The 12,299-nt window shown below is 37.5% G+C and overlaps 1 protein-coding gene across 15 annotated transcripts in view; it reads left to right on the top strand.

Moving 5' to 3' along the window:
* The window catches only part of PTPN13 (protein tyrosine phosphatase non-receptor type 13), a 204,191-nt gene that overhangs the window by 42,257 nt on the left and 149,635 nt on the right, over positions 1-12,299 (top strand). The gene's annotated exons all lie outside the window — the stretch shown is intronic.

Genomic DNA, 12,299 nt, shown 5'->3' with positions numbered 1-12,299 from the left:
GTCCTCCTAAGAAGAGGAGATTAGGACACAACACAGACAGGAAAGAGACCATGTGAAGACAGAGGGAGAAGATGGCCATGTACAAGCCAAGGAGAGAGGCCTCAGAAGAAACCAGCCCTGGCCACATCTTCATTTTGGACTTCTAGCCTCCAGAACTGTGAGAAAATTAATTTCTGTTGTTTAAGCTGCCCAGTCTGTGGAATTTGTTATGGCAGCCATAGCAAACTAATACAGTAACTAAACATAAAAACTTAATGTTAAACCTCATTAATAATTACAAAATATAAATTAAAACTACAGTGTGATACCATCTCATATGTACCAGTTTGGTACCGAAAACTCTGTCAGTCCTTGGTGCTGGGGTTTGATACACAGAGTCTCTCATGCTGCTTATTGGAGTGTAAATGGTTGATCACTCTGGAAAGCACCTTGGCTTTACCCAAACGTCAAAGATGTGCATAGTAGGACCAGGATTTCTATTCGATTATCTTGCATACAGGTACAAAAATGTCTATAGTAACTTTATCTTTATTAGCAAAAGGCTAGAAACAATCCAAATTCCAACAAGGGAATCCTAGTCAGTGGTGAAAGTGAGGAAGCAGCACAAATGAATGTGGTTGAATCTCACAGTATAATTAGGGGTGAAGAAGGCAAGTCACAGAAGCGTATTTACAGAATAATGACTTTTTTTTAGAAAAAACTCAAATATGTGTACATACAAAAGGAAGGGAAAGAATGGATGGCAAAATGAGACTTGAAAGAAAGATTAATTTGAGAAGAGATTAAGAATGAATAAGCAAGGGGAAAAGGAGGAAAAAAGAAGTCAAAGAAGAGGGACTTTGAGCCTGGTAGTTAAAGCAGTAGTGGTCCCATTAGTATGTCTGGAATAGTGAGAGTGGTTAATTTCAAGAAAAAGATTATGTTTTAGACTTACTGAATTCGACATACGAGGACAGTATTTATCCAAGCAAAAATGTACAGTACATACTTAAAATTGAAAATCTAGAATTTGGACCAAGGCTATCTCAAGGCTAGAGATATATTTAGGAATAATCTGTCGTAAGGTGATTATGTAAAGTCTTGGCAGCAGGTGATTCTCCCGTAGGAACTGGGTATAGAGAACACTAGCTTTATGAGAATGAACGGAGATTGTATGAGTAAAAATTAATTTTGACACTGAGTGGCGTTGCTTAGAGTTAAAGGAGGTGTGGTATAATCAGAAATTAAAGTCGTAATTTTGACAAGTGAATTGTAAGGAGTACATTATTCCAGTTCTAATCTGTAATACATTAGTATTAAATTTGAATAACTTATCCAAAATATTTGTCTATAAGCCAGAATTCCCTTATCTTCTCAAGTAAATAGGGCTCCTTTACTTTCACATATTAGTCATTCTTATTTATGACAGTTGCACAAGAGTATTGTGTACTTAATTAAAATGAAAATTATAGGTCTAAAAATTAGACCTTGAGAAATACATCTTTTTTATGAAGTTAGTTGGATTGGCCCCAAATAAGAAAGTAGTCCAAACCACATGGTTTGAGATTAAATTGATTAGTTCTTGCAAGCTGTGTCATTATTTAAATTGCAAGCAATTATCTAATTGAGTTGTCACAATTATGTGAAATAATATGAAAATGGGATAATGAACAACATTATTCAACATGAGATCTCGTGTTACTGCTTAGATATAAAAGTTATATATTTTAAAAATTGAAATGTATAAAATGTTTCAGGATGGAAATTGGTAATGTCAAATCATTTTTAGAATAGAACAATTTGAGTAGAAGTTCGTTTTTTTTTTAAATTTTTTCTTGCTTTATTACAATGGTCTCCTCAGCACTCTTTCTTTCTTTCTTTCTTTCTTTTTGTGAGGAAGATTGGCCATGAGCTAGCATCTGTTGTCAGTCTTCCTCTTTTTGCTTAAGGAAGATTGTCGCTGAGCTAACATCTGTCCAATCTTCCTCTGTTTTATGTGGAACATTGCCACAGCATGGCTTGACAAGTAGTGCTAGGTCTGTGTGAGGATCGGAACCTGCCAACCCCGGGCCGCCAAAGTGGAGCGTGTGAACTTAACCACTATGCCACTGGGCCGGCTCCTGAGTAGAAATGTCAACTGTCTCCAGATATTAAGTTGGAACTGTTGCAATTTCTGGAGTATGCCTGGATTTATTATGCTCGTCTGTGACTTATGAAGTTATTTGGGTTTACTCTTTTCATTTATATTCTGTAGAATCAAATTGATTTTGCTCCACATTAGTATAGAATGACACCTGCCACCTTATTTTATCACAGTATAAATTTACCCAAAACGTTTTAGATTTAATAGACTTGTAAGAAAGGAGAAGAGAAGAAAACAGACATCACCGTCACCTTCAATATTCATCTTCTAGCATTTGCTGAGTAGATAGTGTTTGTTGCCTTCTGCCTTCTAACGCCTCTAAAAGCTGGCTTTTTGCTTATCAGTTGGCTCATAACTGCAGAAATATTGCCTGACCTTTGGAATGCTGAATGGTGGAAAATCAGAAGAGTGGCAGGAACCTCTTTAATAGGCTGTCACTGTTGGTTTTGCTTGTATTAGTCGCTTCACTTTGGAGTGGAGCAAGTTTTGGTTAACTTTCTGGACCATCTAACATTACATCCCAAACAGAATATGATCAAAGGCACCTCAGTGCAAATTGCTCAGTCAGTTACAACCTGAAGTGATAGGTTTGTAAGAAGCTTGAGGTCTAGAGAGACAACGATTAATTTACACAGAATGTTCCCAAGCTTATGAGATCCTTTTTAATAGTTTGAAAGCATTATCCAGGAAGCCTAAGAGCAGAAGTGTAATAAGGGGGTTTACTTTGTTACACACTCGCGCTTCAGTCGGCAACAGACCACATATACGACAGTAGTCCTGCAAGATTATTATCATATGGTCTAGGTGTTTAGTGGACTATGCCATCTAGGTTTGTGTAAGTACACTCTATGATGTTTGCACAACAATGAAATCACTTGACGCATTTATCAGAACATATACCTGTTGTTAAGTGACACATGACTGTATTTGCTTGAAAATCTATGCTCTGGTTGTATTAGTTTTCTATTGCTATATAACAAATTATCACTAAGTTAGTAATTTAAAACAATACAAATTTATTATCTTACAGTTCCTGTGGAAGAGTCCAGGTACAGGTTTACTGGTTCCTTTGTTTGGTTACTCCAGGCTGACATCACGATATTTGCCAGAGCTGAAACCTCACCTGAGCCTTGGGGTCTTCTTCGAAGCTCACTAGTTGTTGGCAGGATTCAGGTCCTGCAGCTGTAGGTCTGAAGTCCCCATTTTCTTGCTGGCTGTCAGCTGGGTCTGCTCTCAGCTCATCAAGGCTACCATCAGGTCCTTGCCATGTTGCCCCCTCCATAGGCAGTTCACAACATGGTTATTCGCTTCTTCAACGTCAGCAGGAGAAATCTCCCTGTGTTTGAATCTCTTTCCAGTTAGCTCCAACAGAATCTTCTATAACAGTCTAATCAAGTGATTATCCCTTGATAGTCATAGGTTCCACCCACACTCAAGGGGAAATTATACAGAACTGCTATACCAGGGGCCAGGAAGGGGACCATCTCAGAATTCTGCCTACCACTGTCTACCCTCTGGCTCCCCCCCCCCCCCCCCAGTTATTCACCCCTCACCCCAACAAAATACGCTCCCTCTCACAGTTCCCAGGGTTCTCATCCCACTAAAAACATCAGTCAAAGTTAAAAATCTCATCTAAGTCATCTCAATTAAATGTGTGTCATCTATCTGTGAACCTGTAAAAACTTAAAGAGACTGTCCCAACATTCCCAATGTAACATGGTGGCACAGGCATGGGGTAACTATTGTAGACATTCTGGTTCAAAAGGAGGAAGGGAAGAATGGAAAGTAAAAAAGGAGTCACTGGTCCATAACAGTTCTGAAATCTAGGTTGGCAGACTCCAGCTGGAGTTTTTGATTAGGTTTCCAGGCCTGGGAATAATCCTTCCTGGCTCTCATGTCTACTTTCTGTGCCTTGCTTCTGACTTCTGAATCATTCCTGTTCAAGAAGGCAGCACATGTTTGCAGCTGAGGGGTTTTATCAGCCTTCTTCCTGCCAGTAGAATTTGGGGGAATCCAGTAGCTGCTTTCCAATTTGTATTCTTTCTGTTTCCTTTTAGACCAAGCTAGAGGTGTTTATATTGAAACAATTTTCTCAAGAGCTCTAATTTTATGTGGATTTCACAGGGATTCACTGCATTAGACAAAAGCTACACCTACGAATTTTTTCAAGATAATGTTTTTTCTGTCTTTGTCTGCTGTTGAAATGGTTAAGGGACAACTTTAAAGCTAGCCACAGGCCCTTGAAATCTTGGAAGGGTCCTTTGTGTGACTGCATCCTCTGACCTTTTGATCTTTATGAAATTATTTGCAAAAGGTCATCTTTTTCTCTATTGTGTTTTTGGCAGCCATCTCTTATTTTTAGCATCATTTGCTATTTGGAGAGGCTGGGCATTTTCAAATTCATCTAGTCCTGATTCCTTTCTCTTTAACAGCACTTTCCTCAATTTATCTCTCTCCTCTCTCATTTTACTGTAAGAAGCAAGAGGAAGCCAGACAATACCTTTAACACTTCACTTGGAAATCCCCTTAGCTATCCAGCTTTGTCGCTCTTAGGTTCTACTTTCCATATAACTACGGGACAGAGTGTCGCCAAGCTTTCTGTCACTACGTAACAAGGATGCCGTTTCCTTCCCTTTCCAATAACATCTCTCATTTCCTTCTGAGCACGCATCAGCAGCATCCAGATTCAAGTCCAGATGTCTATTAAAAATCTGTTCAAGGAAAATTAGGTTTTCTCTATCACGCTTCTCAAAATTTTCTTCCAGCTTCTGCTCACTATCCAATTCCAAAGCCACTCCCACATTTTTCATTGTTGTTGCAGCAGCATCCCACTTTTAGGCACTAAAATCTGTCTTAGTTTTCTCTTGCTGTGTTAACAAATTACCGCAAATTTAGTGGCTTAAAGCAACACAGATTTATTATCTCCCACTTCTTATTGCTCAGGACTCTGAGTACAGATTACTGGTACACCTTTTCAGGATCTCACTAGACTGAAATCAAGGTGTCAGCCGGGACCTAGTGTCGTCTGAGGCTCAGAGTCCTGTGCCTCACTGGTTGTTGGTGGGATTCAGTTTCTTGTAGTTGTAGGACCATTCTCTTGCTGGTTGTTGGCTGGGGTATGTGCTGTCAGCTCCTAGAGGCCACCCTCAGGTCCTTGCCATGTACCCCCTACGTAGGCAGTTCATTACATGAAAGGAATCTTGAAGGTAATCTCAGAATTCTGCCTACCACATTTATTTGTTTAATATAGTATAAGGACAAATACGAATTTTTTTACTTGGTCTTTTCTGCTTTATACCTATTTGTTTCCTTTAGTGGTTGCCCACTCTGAAATATTTTAAGTCTACACTTTTTGAGGAAGACCAGCAATTATCCTAATGCAATGGCCTTAACAAAAGTTGCTGGGTGCAGAGGAGGGGACATATAGAAAGACAATACTCAAAACCAAAGTTCTATCATTACATTGTTTTCTGTTGCTACCTCTCAGCTAGTGAGGAAAAATAGAACACATGTGAAATTAGGAGTTTTCCCTTCCATTTTACTTTTCTCCTAAGTTTAAATGCTACAGAGAGGGATTAGAAGAATTCCAGAGTTTTTCTTCTGTTTTTTTGGAGCTGTCCTTTGAAAGCAGGGAACAGGCATCTATGATTTCTATTTAGATAAGTATTGACATGAGCCAGAGGCCCAGAAAGGCAATTTAGACTTGTGTTTGTTTTCATTTCTCTTCTCTCACTGGGAAGGTATAATGGAAAAATTGACAAATGTTAAGCATGCTCCAACTTCAATAAAAATGTTTAGACACAGGCTGTTTTCTACCTTGAGACAACATCCAATTAAAACTTCACTGAATTTTATCTCTTTTTCTCTTTAAAACCCTAAATCTTTCTTAGTTTTTTCTAACTATGTTAGGCACTAATTTTTTTTTTCTCTACTACCTGATCTGTACGTAACCCTAATGGAAATAAATATTCATGTTTTTATTTCATTAGAGAGATTAGCTTTTAGTCTTCTAGAGCTCTATTAGTTCTTTTATTTTTTCTACTCTGTATACATCTGTCTTGGTGTTGACCATTCTGGATCAACAGTTAAAAAGTAGACTACGGCCTGGCCGGGTGGCACAGCGGTTAAGTTCGCATTTTCTGCTTCGGTGGCCTGGGATTCCCTGGTTTGGATCCCGGGTGTGGATATGGCACCACTTGGCAAGCCATGCTGTGGTAGGTGTCCCACATATAAAGTAGAGGAAGATGGGCACAGATGTTAGCTCAGGGCCAGTCTTCCTCAGCAAAAAGAGGAGGATTGGCAGCAGATGTTAGCTCAGGGCTAATCTTCCTAAAAAAAAAAAGGTAGAAATAATTTTACACTATTTAAAGTGTCCTGTAATTATTGTAATTATTATTTCAGCTCTAAGTGCTTTAGGAAATTAGAAGTTGAGAGAAAAACAAGAGATTGCTATCTTGATTAATGGATTCTTAAAAAAATGATTGTTATCAATCTGCAAATTTTAACTTTAATATGATAGAAGTTACATGGCATCTTAGCTATGCTTTGACTATTTGGGCGGGGAGGATCTCAGACTTTAGCCATGGATTTTGTTTCTTCCTTTTTTTTTTTTTTTTTTTTGAGGAAGAGTGGCCCTGAGTTAACATCCGTGCCCATCTTCCTCTACTTTATATGTGGGACGCCTACCACAGCATGGCTTGCCAAGCGGTGCCATGTCCGCACCCAGGATCCAAAGCAGTGAACCCCAGGCCACCAAAACGGAACGTGCGCACTTAACCGCTGCACCACCAGGCCAGCCCTTGGTTTCTTTAGTTTTACAGGTTTTTTAAAAATAGAAGTTAATTTTTAGACAACAATTCCCTTTTTCGTTTCTTTCTTTTCTTTTTATAGCATGTGTTACGTGAAGCTGGGGCTTGGATTCTTCTGACAATAAAAAAAGTATATCGAATCCTGGCTTTGGTCAGGTTTAGTTAGTTTTTCCTCTTCTTAACAACTTTATTGAGGCATAATTGACAGAATAAACTATACTTGTTTAAAATGTACAATTTGATAAGTTTTGACATATGTCTGCCCCTGTGAAACTATCATCACAATCAAAATAATGAACATATCCATCATCCACAAATGTTGTCTCGTGCCCCTTTGTATGTAATCACTCTCATGCCTCTCCATGGGGCAGTGCCATCCTCAGGCAACTGATCTGCCTTCTGTAACTGTAAGTTAGTTTGCATTTTGTACAAAAGTAATCATAAAGCATGTACTCTTTTTTTTTTATCTAACTTCCTTTACTCAGCATAATTATTTTGAGATCCATATTGTTGCATGTATCAATAATAGTTCATTCCTTTTTATTGCTGATTTATATTCCATTGTGGGAATATACTAAAATCTGTTTATCCATTCACCTGTTGATAGACATTTGTCTGTTTCTGGTTTTTGGCTGTTAAAAGTAAAGCTGCTATGAACATTTCCATATGTCTTCCTATGGATATATGCTTTAATTTCTATTGCATAAATGCCTTGGAGTGGAATGGCTAGATCATATGGTAGGCTTATATTTAACTTTTTAAAAAACTGTTTTAACAAACAGTTTCCCAACCATTTTATATTCCCACTAGCAATGTATGAGAGTTCCACTTCCTCCATACCCTTGTCAGCACTTAGCATGGTCAATCTTTTTCATCTTAGTTATTCTGATAGCTATGTAGCAATGTCTCATTGTTTTAATTTTCATATTCCTAATGACTAATAATATTGAGCATCTTTTCATGTGCTCATTTTCCATCCATATATTTTCTTTGATGGAGTGTCTTGATCTTTTGCCCATTTAAAGAAAAGAATTCATTATTTTTCTATTATTGAGGTTTAACAATTCTTTATATATTCTGGATACAAGTCCTTTATCAGTTATGTGATCGGCAAATGTTTTTCTCTAATTTGTGGCTTTTCAAAGAGCAGAGATTTTACTTTTGATGAAGTCTAATTTATCATTTTTTCTTTTATAGATCACACATTTGATGTTGTATCTGAGAAAACTTTGTCTAACCCAGGATCACAATGATTTTCTCCCAACTCGTTTTTTGTGTGTGAGGAAGGTTGTCCCTGAGCTAACATCTGTGCCGATCTTCCTCTATTTTTTGTGCGTGGGTTGCCACCACAGCATGGCTTGTTGAGTGGTATAGGTCTGCACCCAGGATCCAAACCCGTGAACCCCAGGCCGCCAAAGCAGAGTGCGCAAACTTAACCACTGTGCCAGCAGGCCGGCCCCTCTCCTAACTTTTTAAAATGGCCTCTAAGGTATTACTGTATATGGAAAAGCTTATTGAAAATTATCTTTTAATATTCTTATTAAATTAAAAATTCTAAAACCTAGTTCTTAAGCTTCTAAGGTCAATTTAATTATTTTATTCTACTTGGAGATGTAAAAAATTTTAATAGCCACTTTTAAGGAGCCCTTTGATTAAGCGTATAATCTTATTTTCAAAGTTCATTAATTTAGCTTCCTTACATGTTTTTAAACTGCATTCATACAATTAAAAGCTGGTTTTTAAAAGTATTTCAATTGTCTGACTGACAAAAAAAAATCTTCCTGAGTACTTAAATAAATCTTCTAATGAATGAAAACTTATAAGTGTGCCAACACTTAAGTTCTCTTGCGTGTCGCAGTGGTATTTTGTACATTTTAAAATACAAGTCTGAACTCATTTTCTCTATTATGTTATTTAAATTGGAATCACAAGGCTAATCTGTTATTCTGACTGACCTATTTCTCTTAAATGTTATAAACACCTAAAATACCAAATATGGATGGATTCTTTAATTTAAAAAATACTAATATATGGACTTTTTTCTCTTAAAATTTTATAAACTTGTGAATCTTACTGGGTTAAAAGATGCTTACAGTTTTGGGGGTTGTCTTCTCAGCTCACTGTGGTTTCTTAATAACAGAAGAAGTCCTTAGCCAGGATTCTGAGTGGGTCTTCGCCCAAAACAAGTGGCATACGCAGAGCTCTGTTTTATAGTTGCTTTGTTCTTGAAACAGGGTACTCTTATTGCCCTGTCTCCTTAGAATCAATCTAAACATTCCTAATTCATTAGTCTCCCCCCAGACAGGCTGTTAGATGTCTTGATTGGATTCAGTTAATCTGTTTACTGTTTCATTCTGTTTGGAATCACTTTTATGTGCTTCCCATTTGTGAGTGCCACAAATCCTTCAGGATTAAAATGACATCTGTTAGAATCCCTTCTGTGGCTTTGTCTGACTCTGTGGACACAGTTTTAAGGTCATGACAATAATACTTACAACCAAAAACATAATAATGATTCTGGTTATGTAATATAATTAATTTTTCTTATTTGAAAATCTTTCCAAAAATTTAGTTATCAGGTAGCCTACCACTTTCAAGGAAATAAAAATGAATAATATGGTTACGTTTATTGTAAGGCAGGACCTTTTTGGTACTAAAATAATGCTGGTCATATATCTGTCGCCCAAGTTACCTAATACTGTGTCTAAAGGAAATAATTGAGGGAATAAGCTCTTAAGAATTTTTATAACTAATTGTTTCCCTCATATATTTGTCGATTTCAAGGGTTTCTTACTTCACTTCCTTTTTTTCATCCCTCTTCCACTTCTGCGTTTCTTTTATTTCCCATCTTCTCATTTCTTTCAGAGCTAATGATCTGGAGAGCTTTAATAAAGGTAAATAAAAATTAGAGAGAGATGCTGATGGTAGGCAGTTGCCAAACTTGGTGATGGTAGGCACTTCATAAGCTCAAGTTTTGTTCTTTGCTTGCTTGCTTTTTAGAAAGCAGCTTTAATATTACACTAAGTCTTGAGATTGGGTGATTAGCGGGGTGAGGCCATTTTAAAAATCGTAAATTTCTTTTCTAGCAAAACTATAAATTAAAACTATCAAATCTGTTAGCTAGATGATATTGCTTTAAAAAACATGTTCCTTCTATGTTTTGAAGTACCAACAAATTCCAACCAGAGAGGCGTAGAGATCCTACGCTGAATAGACAAAAAGTTTTTTAAAATAAAAATTAACAGGGAATTAATAAAATATAATTCAGATCTGATTGAAATAAGCAAGAGAGGTATAATTAGTGTTCTTTGTAGATACAAAAATCAAGCACTGTAAAACTTCTGTTGTATTGAGAAGTTACTTTTACTTTTTTATTTTTGTTTTTATAGGAAATAATTGTATTTTAAAAACCAATTTCTTTAAAAATAAGTAAAAACCAGTATCTTAAGATTTAAAACTCTTGGGTTTGTGATATATTTATCATTTGCATTAAATGAAATACATAAGGTGTAATCATAAGCAATTTATATTGCCCATTACTATTCTTCCTTTTCCTTCCTCCCTCCTTCCCTCCTCCTTTTCTCCCTTCCTTCCTTCCCTGCCCTCAGCCTTCCTTCCCTCCCCAAGGGAAATTCTTCGCTTGCCTCTATGTAAAAACTCTGGTCCGTAATTCTCTCCTTACTCTTTGATAATAATAACTGCAGTCACTTAAGTTGAAAACACAGTGTCAGTTCCATAATTAAAAGTGCGAAGTCAGTATAGTAATCAATATTTCAAACTTCGTTCCAAGCTAAAACTGTTCCCTCCCCTAGCAGGGATTAGCTATAGGTGGGAGGCGGTGTGACTGGCTTCTTGTTGCTTTTCTCCTCACTCACTTGCAAATTGCTCTGACTCTGTCAAGGTTTAAACCTGGGGAAGGAAGAAGATAGGGGGGAAATAAATTTTTTACCGGACTCCTGTTGTAAAATGGCTTCACTCTTTAAACTTGATATATGCTTAAGGCTAACCCTTCTCTTGTGTGTACTTTTGTGGGTTCTTCAGAGTCCTTCCTGTGACACTTCAAAAAATTTTTCCTCCTACCAGCCAATCCCTAATTCTTCTTCTGCCTCTTCTGCCTCTCCCTCCCCACTCATGCTTCCTCTTCTTTCCTCCTCCTTCTGGTGGTACTCTGGGAACCTGGGGTGCTACTCTGGGTAGGAATTTTTCTTTTAACAACTTTATTGAGATGTAATTGACATACCATAAAATTCACCCCTTTAAAATGTACCTTGAGTGGTTTTTAGTGTAGGCAAAGAGTTGTGCAGCCGGTTCCACAATCTAAATTTGGGGACATTTTCATTATCTGGATAGGAGTTCATTAGCTCCAGGCTGGCCTTCTGTGTGGCCCTGCTTTTTGCCTCTCTCCGCCCCCACGTTCTCTTAGTGGAAGAGTGGCTCCCAATAGGGCATGCTCCCTCATTCTGACTCTCCAGTGTGCCCTCCCGCCCCTCTGGCTGCTGCCTCAGTGAGAGCCAAAGCCTTTAGATGCTAAAGTATCAGACCCAATCTGTAGTGTGCTCCCTAGTTCAGGGAGCACATATCAAGCTCTCCCCAGGTCTCACCGAAGACTCTTTCACTGGCTTGAGGTCAAACAAAGGCACCTTCCCACACCCCTCCCGCTCTGGGGGAGGCATGAAAATCAGCACAACTCTCTTCAAAGAAATTCTCAGTGTGCAATTTTCTCTCTACTCTGCATACCCTGGGTGTAGGCTTTAGAGCTATCTAACCGGTTCTCAGACATAAGACTTTGGAAATTTGCTGCAGGGTAGTCTTTCTCACAAGTCATGTTGGTGTCTCTTTGCTAGTAGTATCTTGATGCCTCTATTGAAACTTCCAATTTAGTAAATAGTTTTTTAGGTAGAAGGTAACTCAGATGTCTCTTAAAAAGGAATGAAGCTTCTTTTTTTCCTCTTTAGTAAATATGCTATCATATAATAAAGTACATGAGAAACCTAGAGAACTTTGGTGGTAGGGGAGAGGTCTGAATAAATAATCACACTTCTTGTACAAGCTGAATAAAAACTCTTTTGGCTTTTTCAATGCAATATTTTATATCTTCCGTTTTGACTACCAGGTTGTGCATTTAAGTAGACACTCCTCACTATAGTAAACATTTGAAAAGGAAAGTAACAGGACAAGACTGGCCTCGTTTGTAGCTGGAGTTACTTTTTTCACTCTGAGTTAAGGTATCATAAATGTAAATTAAAATAAAATATTAGTTTTTCCTGTTAGTTGAGCAAACAGAGTTAACTTTTATCTGAAACAGATTTTTTTAATAGGTTAATTTTAAAATGTAATGAAGGATATAATTACAGAAAATAAGTATTTAA

Source organism: Equus quagga, chromosome 3 (genome assembly GCF_021613505.1).
Source record: "Equus quagga isolate Etosha38 chromosome 3, UCLA_HA_Equagga_1.0, whole genome shotgun sequence".
Taxonomy (NCBI): Eukaryota; Metazoa; Chordata; class Mammalia; order Perissodactyla; family Equidae; genus Equus; species Equus quagga.
The sequence above is the reverse complement of the archived record's forward strand: the minus strand, read 5'-3'. Positions and strand labels throughout refer to the sequence as shown.